The 14,325-nt window shown below is 41.1% G+C and overlaps 1 pseudogene; it reads right to left on the bottom strand.

The window, feature by feature from the left end:
- Positions 1-12,514: 12,514 nt before the first annotated feature.
- Positions 12,515-13,124, bottom strand: LOC102142351 (protein lin-28 homolog A pseudogene; annotated as a pseudogene).
- Positions 13,125-14,325: the final 1,201 nt, after the last annotated feature.

The following is a 14,325-nucleotide window of genomic DNA, read 5'->3' as shown; positions in this document are numbered from 1 at the left end:
ACACCTGTAATCCCAGCACTTTGGGAGGCCGAGGCAGGCGGATCACGAGTTTGAAGATCGAGACCATCCTAGTTAACACGGTGAAACCCCGTCTCTACCAAAAATACAAAAAATTAGCCAGGCGTGGTGGCGGGCGCTTGTAGTCCCAGCTACTCGGGAGGCTGAGGCAGGAGAATGGCATGAACCCGGAAGGCAGAGCTTGCAGTGAGCCGAGATCGCACCACTGCACTCCAGCCTGGGTGACAGAGCGAGGCTCCATCTCAAAAAACAAAAACAAAAAGTTGATTTTTTAAAAATATTAATAAAATGGATAAACCTCTAGTTAGACTAATCAAGAAAAAAGAGAAGACACAAATTTTCAATATCAGAAATGAAAAAGGGAATATTAATGGAGATTCTACAGACATTAATAAAGTAATATTATAAACAACTTACACTAATGAATTCAACAACTTAGCTTCAACAACAAAATCACTGAAAGATACAAACTACCAGAGCCACTTGAGAAGAGTGGCTAAATAGCCTTACACCAGTTAAAGTAATTGAATTTGTAGTTTAAAACCTTTCCTCAAAGAGAACTCCTTTCTACAAAACAATTAAGGGAGAAGTAATACTAATTCCATACTAACTCATTTAAAAATAAAAAAGGGGATACTTCTAATTCATTTTGAGAAGAAACCAAAAGCTTGTTAGCAAAACTAGACCAAGATGTCAGTTCTCCCCAAATTGACTACAGATCCAGTACAATAACAATCAAAATCTCAGCACACTTGAACAAAAAAGAAACTACAGACCAATATCCCTCATGAAAATAGACACAAAATCCTTAATAAAATATTAACAAAATGGCAACAATATATAAAAAGAATAATATGCTATAACCAAGTGATGTTTATCCCAGATACGGTTTAACTTTTTTAATCAATAAATGTAATTCATCATAATTAGTGAGTAAAGTAGAAAAATCATAAAATAATCTTGATAGATGCATTTAACAAAATTCAATATCCACTGATTAAAAAAAACTCTCAGCAAATTAGGAAAAGAAGGGAATTCTGTCAACCTGATGAAGAGCGTCTATTTAAAAAAAAAAAAAAAAAAGATTGACATTAATCTTAATAGTAGAAAGCTGTATACTTTCCTCTTGAGACTGGAAAGAAGAATGTCCACTGTCACCATTTCCATTCAGCACTGTACTAGAGGAACTAGCCTAGGCAATAAGAGAACTAAAAGAGATAAAAGACATACAGATTGAAAAGGAAGAACTACATCAGCTTTATTTGCAGATGGCATGATTATCTATGTAGGAAGAAATCTACAAAAAACTCATAACTAAGAAGTTGTGTGTTACAAGATCCATATACAAATATCAATTACACTCTAGCAGTAAACAACTGGAAATCCATCAATTGATGAATGAACAAATAATTTATTATATCTATATAATAGAATATTTTCAACAACAAAAAGGAAAGGGGCTGGGCATGGTGGCTCACGCCTGTAATCTCAACATTTTGGGAGACCAAGGTGAATCAATAGCTTGAGTTCAGGAGTTCAAGACCGGCCTGTGCAATATGGCGAAACTCTCTCTCTACAAAAAATACAAAAATTAGCGGGGTGTGACACCTGTAGTCCCAGCTTCTTGGGAGGCTGACATAGGAGGATGACTTGAGCCCAGGAGGCAGAGGCTACAGTGAGCCAAGACTGCACCATTACACTCCAGCTTAGGCAACAGAGTAAGACTCTGTCTCAAAAAAAAAAAAAAAAGGGAAGAACTGCTAATGCAGCACAACAACGTGGATGAAACTCAAAGGATTATACTAAGTGAATAAAGCCAGTCAAAAAACACTACATACTGTATGACTTCATTTCTATGAAATCCTAGAAAAAAAACAAAGCTTTAATAATAGAAAGCAGATCAATGGTTGTCAGGAACTGGAAGTAAATAGAAAGAGATTGACTGCAAAGAGGCACTAGAGAACTTTTGGGGATGCTGGAGTAGTCTACATCATGATTGTAGTGATTGAAACTTAAGTATATACATTTATCAAAATTCATCAAACTGTACACTTAAAATGCTTACTTTACTTTTTATAATTATACCTTAATAAAGCAGATAAAATTATATTTAATGTAATAGTCATATTTTTATTAATATTTTCCTTATATTGGTGTTTATCTTTCATTTCTAAAATAGAAAGCTATTTTTTTATTTTCTGACAGCAACCCATTCTTCTTAAAATATCATTCCAAAAACTTCCTTCTAGAATCTGTCCTTTACCTTCCTGGACTCACGTTCCATCTTGTGGTTTCTATAAGAACTACTATGCCACCATTAATTGACCCAGGAGTTGGCAGCTGAACCAACTGGGTCAATGAGTTCCTTTCCAAGAGATTCACCTTGCCTCTTTGTAGTACCCGAAGCTTTTATATATTAAGTTTGGAAGCTGTCAGTAGCCCTACCAGACAGAACAGTGAAAGGAATCCAGTTTGCTGAGAGAAAAATACCAATGCAGATAAACTGAGTGATACAGAGAAAAGTGATGAAAAGTTCTAACATTTTAAAACACATTTTCTCAAAAATGTGTTGTATGATAGTCCTTCTCTGATCACTCATTCCTCTGACTGTACCTTTGAATCTCCTCTGCCCAAGAAGTATCTATTTACTTTATACCGATTTGGGTTTTTGCAACATGCAACCAAGAGAGCCCTAACTCATACATCATTCAAGTTAGTACATTAGTATTATGATCCTGCTTAAATACCATGCACATGAAATAAAACCTTCATTAACTGCCAATGAAGGTTTTATTTCGCTAGCTATTCACGTGCATATGAGTATAGATATATAAAAATAAAATGATAGGCTTTTAATATGTATCTTTAAATACCAATTTCTACTAACTAATCTTTGAAATGTGTCACAGTTGACATGAGCAGAATAGGATATATTATTTATTAAAATATCTTTACAAAATAGAATTGCTGCTACTGGTCCACTCTGCTCATGGCTTTGTCTCAATACTCAAATCAAAACCAAGTTTTAACAAGGACAAATTAAAGTGCACTTTCCTGTCAGGAATCAAGACAAAGAAAATTATGAAAAGCACAGGTTCAGGATTGGTATGAAATATAGACATAGACGTAGATATTTATTTAATGTCTGTTATCTTTACATCATCTTTAACAAATTTTGAAATACTTAACTTTTTAAAAAACAAAGAGAATCTTAAATTAGGCTGCCTGGATGTAATTTCTAGTTATCCCACTTCCTACCTGGCTGTCCTTGAGCAATTGCATAATCTCTTTGTTCCTCAGATTCCCCATTTATAAAGTGGGAATAATAATAGTACCTGGTATGTCAAAGACATATTTGTACTCCCACGTTCATTGCAGCATTATTCATAATAGCCTAGACATGGGAATTACATTAGTCTGCTTTCATATTGCTATAAAGAGCTTCCTAAGACTGAGTAATTTATAAAGGAAAGGAGTTTAATTGACTCACAGTTCAGCATGGCTGGAGAGACCTCAGGAAACTTACAATCATGGCAGAAGGCAAAAAGGAAGCAAGGCACCTTCTTCACAAGGCAGCAGGAAGGATAAGTGCTGAGCAAAGGGGAGAAGAGCCCTTTATGAAACCAACAGATCTCATGAGAACCCACTATCACAAGAATAGCATGGGGGAAACCACCCCCATGATTCAATTACCTCCAGCTGGTTTCTCTCTTGACACATGGGGATTATGGGGATTATAATTCAAGAGGAGACTTGGGTGGAGACACAAAGCCTGACCATATCAGGAATCAAACCTAAGTGTCCACCAACGAATGAATGGATAAAGAAAATGTGGTATATATGTATACACAATAGAATACTATTCAGCCTTAAAAAAGAAGGAAATTCTGCCTGTAATCCAAGCACTTTGGGAGGCCAAGGCAGGCAGATAACGAGGTCAAGAGATGGAGACCATCCTGGCCAACATGATGAAACCCCACCTCTACTAAAAATACAAAAATTAGCCAGGCGTGGTGGCATGCACCTGTAGTCCCAGCTACTTGGGAGGTTGAGGAAGGAGAATCACTTGAACCCAGGAGGCGGAGGTTGCAGCGAGCCAAGATCACGCCACTGCACTCCTGCCTGGAGACAGAGAAAGACTCCACCTCAAAAAAAAAAAAAAAAAAAAAAAAAAGGGAAATCCTGTCATTTGCAATAACATGGATGAACCAGAGGACGTTATGTTAAGTGAAATGAGCCAAGCACAGAAAGACAAGTAGTACCATATGATCTCAATTATATGTGGAATCTAAAAAGTCAAACTCATAGAAGCAGAGAGTAGAATGATGGTTACCAGAGGCTAGGGAGTGGGAACATGTTGATCAAAGGATAGAAAGCTTCAGTTAAACAAGAGAAGTTAGTTCAAGAGATCTATTGTACAACACGACGACTATATTTAATAACAATGTATTGTACTCTTAAAAATTGCTACAAGGATAGATTTTAAGTGTTCTCACCACAAAAAAAGAGTATGTGAGGTAATATATATGTTAATTACCTCAATTTAGCCATTCCACAATGTATAGATATTTTAAAACAAAATATTATACAAAATAAATATATAAAATTTTTATTAGTGAAAACTATATATTTATATTTAAAAAACTATATATGATAGTGCTTAGAAAAAATTTGAAAACATTGCCTGGCATGCCATAGTGTCATATAAGAACACTTTTTATTTTCATTATTTTAATATATTATATAATATGTAGCAAGAGCTTATGTAACTGAGTAATCAACTCATTTATTGCTATAATTTTTTTTGTTTTGTAACGAAGTTTTTAATTATTTAAATGCTTCTTAGAGTCATATTCTTAAACACAGCTATGTGATTAGTTCCTTTTTTTTTTTTTTTTTGAATCAATATAGTTTTTTGAACAGGCAAAAGCTGGACGCATTCCCAGAATTGAAACAAGACAAGGATGCCTACTCTCACCATTCCTATTCAACATAGTGCAGGAAATCCTAGCAAGAGCAATCAGTCAAGAGAAAGAAATAAAAGGCATAGAACTAGGAGAGGAAGTCAAATCATTGCTCTTCACTGAGGATATGATCCTGTACCTAGAAAACCCTAAAGACTCTGCCAAAAAGTCTCCTAGAACTAATAAAATGGCTTCAGTAAAGTTTCAAGACATAAGATCAATATGCAAATAACTAGCATTTCTGTACACCAATAATATTCAAGCTGAGGGCCAAGTCAAGAATACAATCCCATTTACAATAGCCATAAAAAAATATCTAGGAATACATCTAACCAAGAAGGTGACATATCTTTATGAAGAGAACTAAAAAACAGTGCTGAAAAAAATCATAGATGACATAAATGGGAAAACATTCCATGCTGATGGATTAGAAGAATATCATTATAATGTCCATAGTACCCAAAGCAATCTAGAGATTAAACATTACTCCTATCAAGCTACCAACATTATTTTCCACAGAATTAGAAAAACTATTCTGAAATTCATATGGAACCAAAAAGAGGCTTGAATCTGAAGCAAATAAAAAAAAACAACAAAGCCAGTCCAGGCACGGTGGCTCTCCTGTAATCCCGACACTGTGGGAGGCTAAGGCAGGTGGATCACTTGAGGCCAGGAGTTCAAGACAAGCATGGCCAACATGGAAAAACCCTGTCTCTGCTAAAAAATACAAAAACTTAGCTGGGCATGCTGTTGTGCACCTGTAGTCCCAGCTACTGGGAGGCTGAGGCACAAGAATTGCTTCAACCAGGGAGGCAAAGTTTGCATTGAGCCAAGATGGCACCACTGTACTCCAGCCTGGGTAACAGAGTGAGACTGTATCAAAAAAAGAAAGAAAAAGAACCAAGCCAGAGGAATCACATTACCCAACTTCAAACTATACTACAAACCTACAGTAACCAAAACAGCATGATACTGGCACAAAAACAGACACACAGAACAATGGAACAGAAGAGAGGACCTAGAAATAAAGCTGCACACCCACAACCAACTAATCTTTGACAAAGTCAACAAAATAAGCAATTGCAAGAAAACAAACATTGAAAGATGGGACCTAATTAAAGAGGTGCTGCACAGCAAAAGAAACTATCTACAGAGTAAAAAGAGCCTACAGAATAGGAGAAAATATTCTCAAACTACACATCCAACAAAGGTCTAATATCTAGAATCTCTAAGGAACTTAAATCAGCAAGCAAAAAACAACCCCATTAAAAAGAGGGCAAAAGACATGAACAGACACTTCTCAAAAGAAGACATATGAGAGGCCAAAAAACATATGCAAAAGTGTTCAACATCACTAACTAGACACAAATCAAAAACACAATGATACCATTTCACACCAGTCAAAATGGCTACCATTAAAAAGTCAAAAAATTACAAATGTTGGTGAGGTTGCAAAGAAATGAGAATGTTTATACACTGTTGGTAGGAATGTAAATTAGTCCAGCCACTGTGGAAAGCAGTTTGGAGATTTCTCAAAGAGCTAAAAATAGAACTACCATTTGACCCAGCAATCCCATTACTGGGTGATATGGTTTAGCTCTGTGTCCCTACCTAAATCTCACCTTGAATTATAATCCCTATAATCCCCACATGTCAAGAGCAGGACCAGGTGCAGGTAATTAGATCATGGGGGCGGTTCCCCCATACTGTTCTCATGATAGTGAGTGAGTCTCAGAAGATGCGATGGTTTCATAAGTGTCTGGCATTTCCCCTGCTTGCACTCATTCTCTCTCCTGCCACTCTGTGAAGAGGTGTCTTCTGCCATGATAGTAAGTTTCCTGAGGCCTCCCCAGCCATACGGAACTGTGAGTCGATTAACTCTTTTCTTTATAAATTACCCAGTCTTGGGTATTTCTTCATAGCAGCATGAGAATGGACTAACACACTAGATATCAACCCAAAGGAAAATAAATCGTTCTACCAAAAAGTTACACGGACTTATATGTTCATTGCAACACTATTCACAATAGCAAGGACATGGAATCAACGTAGTGCCCATCAATGGTGGACTGGATAAAGAAAACGTGGTACGTGCACACTATGAAATAGTGTCATGAGGCAGGATGGTCTAGACAGCAGGGGGATGAAGCTTCCCCTGGTTTTCAGGGTTGAAGCTTCCCCCCACCTACTCCTGAACACATCAGGTGCTGGAGCACCTGTGTTCCCATGAGAGCAGCGTGGGCCACACTTGACTTCAAAAGTCCCTCCAGGCTTGACTGGTGTTTCATTCTGAACATGCTGCTCTAAAACACATCCCTGCTGAACCACAGGAGGATCAGATACTGTGAGCTTCTGGCCTGTTGATGCTCAAGAGCCAGGGCATGCAGGGAAGACTCCAGAACTCCTAACTCTTGCTAACCTTACATCTGGGATTCTTACACCCTCAGCTGAAGAACTCGATGAATTTCAACTTTGAAGAGGTTTTTCTAACACTTTGTCATTTCAACCAGATTCTGCTAAAGTCCTCTGAAATTGGGGAACTGAAAACCAATTACTTGGATCACAAGTTGCCTGTGAAATCTGCAAGGACCTGCTGCCAGGGCTCATGAAACTCCAAAGTATGGGCCGGGCGCGGTGGCTCAAGCCTGTAATTCCAGCACTTTGGGAGGCCAAGACGGGCGGATCATGAGGTCAGGAGATGGAGACCATCCTGGCTAAAACGGTGAAACCCCGTCTCTACTAAAAAATACAAAAAACTAGCCGGGCGCGGTGGCGGGCGCCTGTAGTCCCAGCTACTCGGGAGGCTGAGGCAGGAGAATGGCGTAAACCCGGGAGGCGGAGCTTGCAGTGAGCTGAGATCCGGCCACTGCACTCCAGCCTGGGCGACAGAGCGAGACTCCGTCTCAAAAAAAAAAAAAAAAAAAGAAACTCCAAAGTATGGCACCTTGGCATGCGGACTACCCTGACCCAGAGGAGACTAGAAGTCCTCAGAAGCCAGGTCTTTGTTCTTCCCTCCTGGTTCCTGTCCCCTTTTCTCCCCGAAAGGGAGTCACAGAAACCAGAATTCTTTTTCCCCAAGGCAGGTCATAGAAACTAGAACGCCTCTCTCCCAAAGCCAGCCATAAAACCTAGCAAGGTCACTCTCTCCCTTCTCCTGGAAGACCCTCATTCCCAAGGGGTCCTGCCTGGTACCCAGGGGAAGGGGAATTGTACAGAGTGGCCTTGCTGGGTTTCCCCACTCCATCCATCACCGTTAGGCCAGATCCTTTGAGTCCAATCACATTTCTGCATGACTGTTCATTCATCAAACCTAAATATAAAAATAAAGGTTTTCCCTGGGGAAAAAAAAAAAGAAAACATGGTATGTACACATTGTGGAATACTACGCAGTAATAAATAAAAAAAGAATGAAACCAATCATGTCCTTTGGGGCAATGGATGCAGCTGGAGGCCATTATCCTAAGCAAATTAATGCAGAAACAGAAAACCAAATACCACGTGTTCTCACGTATAAGAGGGAGCTAAATTTTGGGTACACATGGACATAAAGAGGGACACAATAGATACTGGAGACTACTAGAGGAAGGAGGGAAGAAGTGGGGTAAGGGATGAAAAACTACCTAGTGGATACTATGCTCACTACCTGGATAACGGGTTCAGTTGTACCCCAAGTCTCAGCACCATGCAATATACCCTTATAACAATCCTGTACATGTATACTCTAAATCAAAAACAAAAGTTGAAAGTTTTTTAAAATGAATACAGTTTTTACTGTATTGTTGGCTGAACACTAATAATTTTCATCTGTCTGTTTTAAATGTATCTAGCTTTTGGTGTTTTAGGATTTTTGTGTGTGTGTGTGGAAAGAGTACAAGCGCAGGCTTCTGAAATGCATACATTGTGTCGTGCTGAAGTCTGGGCTTTTAGCATACCCATCTTCTGAATAGTGAACGTTGTACCCAATAGGTAATTTTTTTGAGCCTGACCCTCCTTTTACCCTCCCACCTTTTGTAATCTCCCGTGTCTTATTTCACTCTGTAGGTCCACATGTACTCATACTGTTTAGCTCCCACTTACAAGTGGAAACATGCAGTATTTGACTTTGTGTTTCTGAGATATTTCAGTTAGGATAATGGCCTCCAGTTCCATTAACTAAAATATTCATATATATGTTCATATGTCTGAACTTGCTAACTTCTTGGTGGGAAATTTGAGTGTTTTATAATATATTAGAAATTTTAACTTCTGAATTTTTTTGACAGTTTGAATACCAATAAGTCTTTATTCATTGTATTTTCCCAGGGAAAGGAGAAGGGAAAGGAGAAGGGAAGCATGTGTTAAAAAAAAAAAAAAAAAAAAAGATTAGAAAATGGAAAAGGAAGCACCCAGTACAGCAAAGTCAACCATCAAATAAACACACCCCAGTGATGGGGTCACCAAAGCCCAAAGGGGCTCAGTCTCCTGCAGTTCAGGAATGAGGGAAAGGGATCAGGAAAAGAACAGACAGGTGCAGGCTTTCCTACTCTCCTTCCCCATAAATTCAAGATTTTACACAAAGCTTTGGTTTCTAGCAGTAAACATGGAGTTATATTTGTTCATCTCCTATCAAACAATCTTGGGGTCACTTTGACATAAGTTTATAGCACCTGCATAGAAGTTCCTGAGTGACTTGGATATACATTCATATTCTCTTTCTTGGCCTCCTGACCCCAGTTTCTACATGGAAGGCTCCCAGTTGCATCTCATTACTTTAGGATTAAAAGTTAAGTAGGTTTGATCCGTCCAAAATACAGCAGTGTCTTTTTTTTTTTTTTTTTTTTTCTTTTTTTGAGATGGAGTCCCGCTCCGTCGCCAGGCTGGAGTGCAGTGGCGTGATCTCAACCCACTGCAACCTCCGCTCCGCCTCTCCTCACCCAGCCCAAGCAATTCCCCTGCCCCAGTCTCCTAAGTAGCTGGGACCACAGGCATGTGCCACCACATCTGGCTAATCTTCTGCATTTTAGCAGAGACGGGGTTTCACCATGCTGGCCAGGATGGTCCCAAACTCCCAAACCCATGATCTGCCCACCTCAGCCTCCAAAAGTGCTGGGACTACAGGTACGAGCCACCGTGCCTGGGCTACAGCAGTGTCTTAAGTGTTTGGCATGTTACATCAAGGAATGGTCGGCCCAGCAGGGTGGCTCACACCTGCAATCCCAGCACCCTAGGAGGCGGAGGCAGGCAGATCACCTGAGGTCAGGAGCTCAAGACCAGCCTGGACAACACAGTGAAACCCCATCTCCACTAAAAATACAAAAATTAGCTGGGTGTGGCGGGCACCTGTAATCCCAGCCACTCAGGAGGCTGAGGCAGGAGAACCACCTGCACCCAAGAGGCAGAGGCTGCAGTGAGCCAAGACCACACCACTACACTCCAGCCTGGGCAACAGAGCAAGACTCCAACCAAAAACAAAAAAGAAAGAAAGAAATGGTAATGGTCTTGACTGTTGAGAACAAGGGATGGAGGGTTTTCCTAGCTTCTTCAGGATTTTTGCATACATCATTTAAGAGTGGTGGAGACGCTCCAAGCATTAAATGTGTATGTGTGTGGGTGTGTAAGTTTTCTTTTGGGGATGAACAGAAAAGAGGGCAGGGTAGAAGACAAGTTTTTAGGACAGAAGATCTGGTCTAACAGGTAATAGGGGAAGGAGACTACAAAACAAAGGATGGTTCAAGATCCCCACTCTAAGAAGAGGGCCCCCCAAACTAATGTTTCAGACCTTGTTGCCTGGTACAGAACCTTCTGTCAAAGATGCTTTGGCTACTTTTCTCTCAACACAAAAAGAAGTTTGTAAACAAAACCCCCGAAGAACACAGAGAAAGACTAATACATTATATTTACACAAACTAGGCCACCTAGCAATCACCAACTTAGTGAAATCCCATAAAACCCAGATAAATACAGTAATTAGAGGTTGCGGGGGGGGGCAGCATTTCGGGGAGACAGGAACCCAGGATCAGACACACACCACAAAGCATTCTATTGCATTTGTCCCGTTTCAACACAGTGAGGTAAATTTGTGGTGATCTCACAGCATATAAACGAAACCCCCTTTTTCTCCTTTAGCTACCGTGACACTATTAATCACTAGTGCAGCAGGGCAGGACACAGGCCCAGGCACCACAAAGCCCTCGTTTATGTGTCTCCCTGGAACCTGAGAATTTTGAAAGGTTAAGGATACCTTACTACATATATCTATCCCTCAACAGTACAGGATTAAGTACAGGGGTATTGGTCTTAAAACGTATCCTCACCAACTCCAGTTTTACGAACACACATACCCTGTCGTGCATAGTAGGCCTAGCCTAATCTGGTGAAGAATGGATCTGGGATGTAAAGCACATCCTGTGCCCTAGGATTAGATAACCCTCACCTAATCTTGGCTCCCTCTCTGGGCCTTTCAGCTGGCCCAGCCTCTCCTAGCCCGTGTACCACCATTTCCTGTTTAGACTAATTCTCAATCTTCCAGTAGGAGGCAATCAAGTCATGGGACAACCCAGTTAAAAACCTAGTCTCCCCTAAAACATGTTCAAGGCAGAGGGGGTTTCAAGAGGATACTACGGCAGAAAAGCCAGCTCTCATTGGCAGAAATGAGGTAGTTCAGTAGTCTGTGCACTCCAAGTAATCGCTCTCCACAGTGGCAAAAACGAAAAGTAGTCCTGCTGAGCAGACCTGGAGCTGCTGCTCTCTTCTCACAGATTGCTCACGCACCTGAGAACACAGTGCAGGAAATGAGGGCCGTAGACTAACATATACAAAAATACAAAACCAGAATATTTATATTAAGGAAAAAAAAGTTAAAATGCACAAGATACACCATTTGCTCACAGTTGACATCCTGGAGAAAGTGGGACCCAAGGTGCAGTATCCAAGAGAGCAAATAAAATCACATTGGCCTAGAATGGGGTGGGGGTAAGCATAGGTGGAGCAGGTCTGCAGTTGCTCCCCCAAACATCCTTTTTGCCATCATCACTATCCATTGCTTGGGACAGTTGCCAGCACCCTATCACAAAAGTGGGTATGAGGATACAAGATGTGAAAAAAAAAAAAACACTGCCTTACTCCTGAGCGATTTCCTTTCACAGAATGTAGTGGCTGGGCTCCTTGAATCTGGTCTTATCCTTAATCATTTCACTCTGGCATGGGAATTATTGCATATCCTTCTTCAAAAGGAAAACAACTTCCCTATCCAGGCCACTTTCAAAAGCTGGAAACTCTGGAGATGGAGCCTCAGATAAAGCATGCAGGTTGTAGGGTGATTCCCACGTCCTGGTTGCCCCCAGAACTCCCACTTATATTTGGACAGAGCATGGTTGGAGCTCCTTTGACTCACCCTTTCCCCCAACAGAGGGAAGAAAGGGTGACGGTGTGAACCCCAGTCTGAGACACATGGCAGTGCCAAGTACCCCCGGTTCACTCTGTTCCCACTTTCTCCACTCTGCCTGCTCCTCAAAACTTCCTGATAGCAAAGAATAGCCCCCACCCATTGTGACTCAATTCTGTGCCTCCGGGAGCAGGGCAGGGCTGTGGATTTCTTCCTCCCCACAGTAGGTTGGCTTTCCCTGTGCGCTAGGGCCCTGCTGGGCCTTCAGCGGACATGAAGCTACCGTATGACTGATGCTCTCGTAGAAGTGGCACTTCTGGGGCTGGGGTGGCAGCTTGCGTTCCTTGGCATGATGGTCTAGACCTCCACAGCTGCAGCACCTGACGTCCGATCTGCGCTTCTGCATGTTCTTCCCCTTTGGCCACCTCTCACTCCCAATACGGAACGCCCCACTAGGTCCGGTGACACGGATGGATTCCAGACCAGTGGCTGACTACTTAAAAGGTAGTCAGCCTCACCCTCCTTCGAGCTCAGGAAGCCTTTCAAGTGCAGCTTACTCTGGTGCACAAAGACGTCCACTAGGGGTTTGAGCGCGACCCAGGCGCGGGCGGTCATGGACAGGAAGCAGAACCCCATGCGCACGCTGAACCACTTACAGATGCAGCAGCTGAGGCTCGTACGCCGCCCGCCCGGGCCGCATCTTCCCGCGCCTCCTCGGGTGCCTCTTCTGCTGCCTTGGCGCAGCCACCTATAAACTGCTGGTTAGACCCTGAGCCCATGGTCCTCAGCTAAGCCCGTGGCTCCGGGCCCCTGGTCAGGCAGCTACGGGCCCCAGAGAACTCCGAAGGCCAACATCTGAATTTACTAGAATCCTGATTGTTAAGTATATACTGTCAGGTACAAATTTGTTTACAGAGTTCATAGAACAATGCTGAATTTACCAGACTTAGTATTTTGCTGCAACTAGAAGCTCCAAGGGTTAAGAGGAGGCATGGTTGATCCAGTTAATATCAGATTTAAAAGGTAAGAATGTCCTATTTAGGAGACCCTTCCTTATACACCTATCACTCATTAATTTTCCCAAATAATTTTTGATTTATTAAATATTTTCTTACTTTTATACACAATTCCCAAAAAATATACACAAAAGTCAAAAAATAAATTTTCTTGTCACAAACGGTTAAGTGTAGTATTAATCATATCTCATGTTACACAAAATCTGTGAATTTTGTTTGTTCCCTTTACAACTGAACGTACAGACAATTGATTAAGTCCTGTGGGCACCAAGTTGTGGTTAGTTTCTATTCTTCATTCCTAATCTTTTTACACCTTTGAGTCAATTGTGTTATGTTTGTAAGATATGGGCTTTCATCACTTCTATCAGTGCCTTCAATTTTCCTCATCACTCTCCTACTCCTACTTTTCCAATCTTGTCCAGAAGTTTCAAAGGGGTTGTTTATATCCATGGCTTCTTTGGCGCTACCAGCTTTAAAGATCACATAGCCTGGATCTGTCAGGGCCCCTCCCCCCCATCCCAACAGAGAATGACTACAAGTGAAGATAATGTGGGGAGGGTCCATGGAGAGAGTCAAACAATTATGAGAAAAAGACTCCATCCTAGTGTGATCATTTGAACCCCGGAATTCAGACAATTCTACGACCTACTCCTGGAATACTTGGATATATAGTACATAAAAAATCCCTTTTTTGCTTAAATCTTAACCTATTTTAAAATAAATAGATACAGAGAGCCACACAAAATACCACTCTTGAAATCACCTGCCAAGTCAAGAAATAAAACTTTGCCAATTATCTCAGAAGCCCCTTGCATTAGTCTGTTTCACTCTGCTGATACACACCTGAGACTGGGTAATTTATAAAGAAAACTAGGTTTAATGCACTCACTGTTCCATGTGGCTGGGGAGGCCTCACAATCATGGCGGAAGGAGAAAGGCATGTCTTACATGGCAGCAGATGAGA

This window comes from Macaca fascicularis, chromosome 12, assembly GCF_037993035.2.
Source record: "Macaca fascicularis isolate 582-1 chromosome 12, T2T-MFA8v1.1".
Classification (NCBI taxonomy): domain Eukaryota; kingdom Metazoa; phylum Chordata; class Mammalia; order Primates; family Cercopithecidae; genus Macaca; species Macaca fascicularis.
This window is presented reverse-complemented; position numbering and strand designations above follow the sequence as displayed.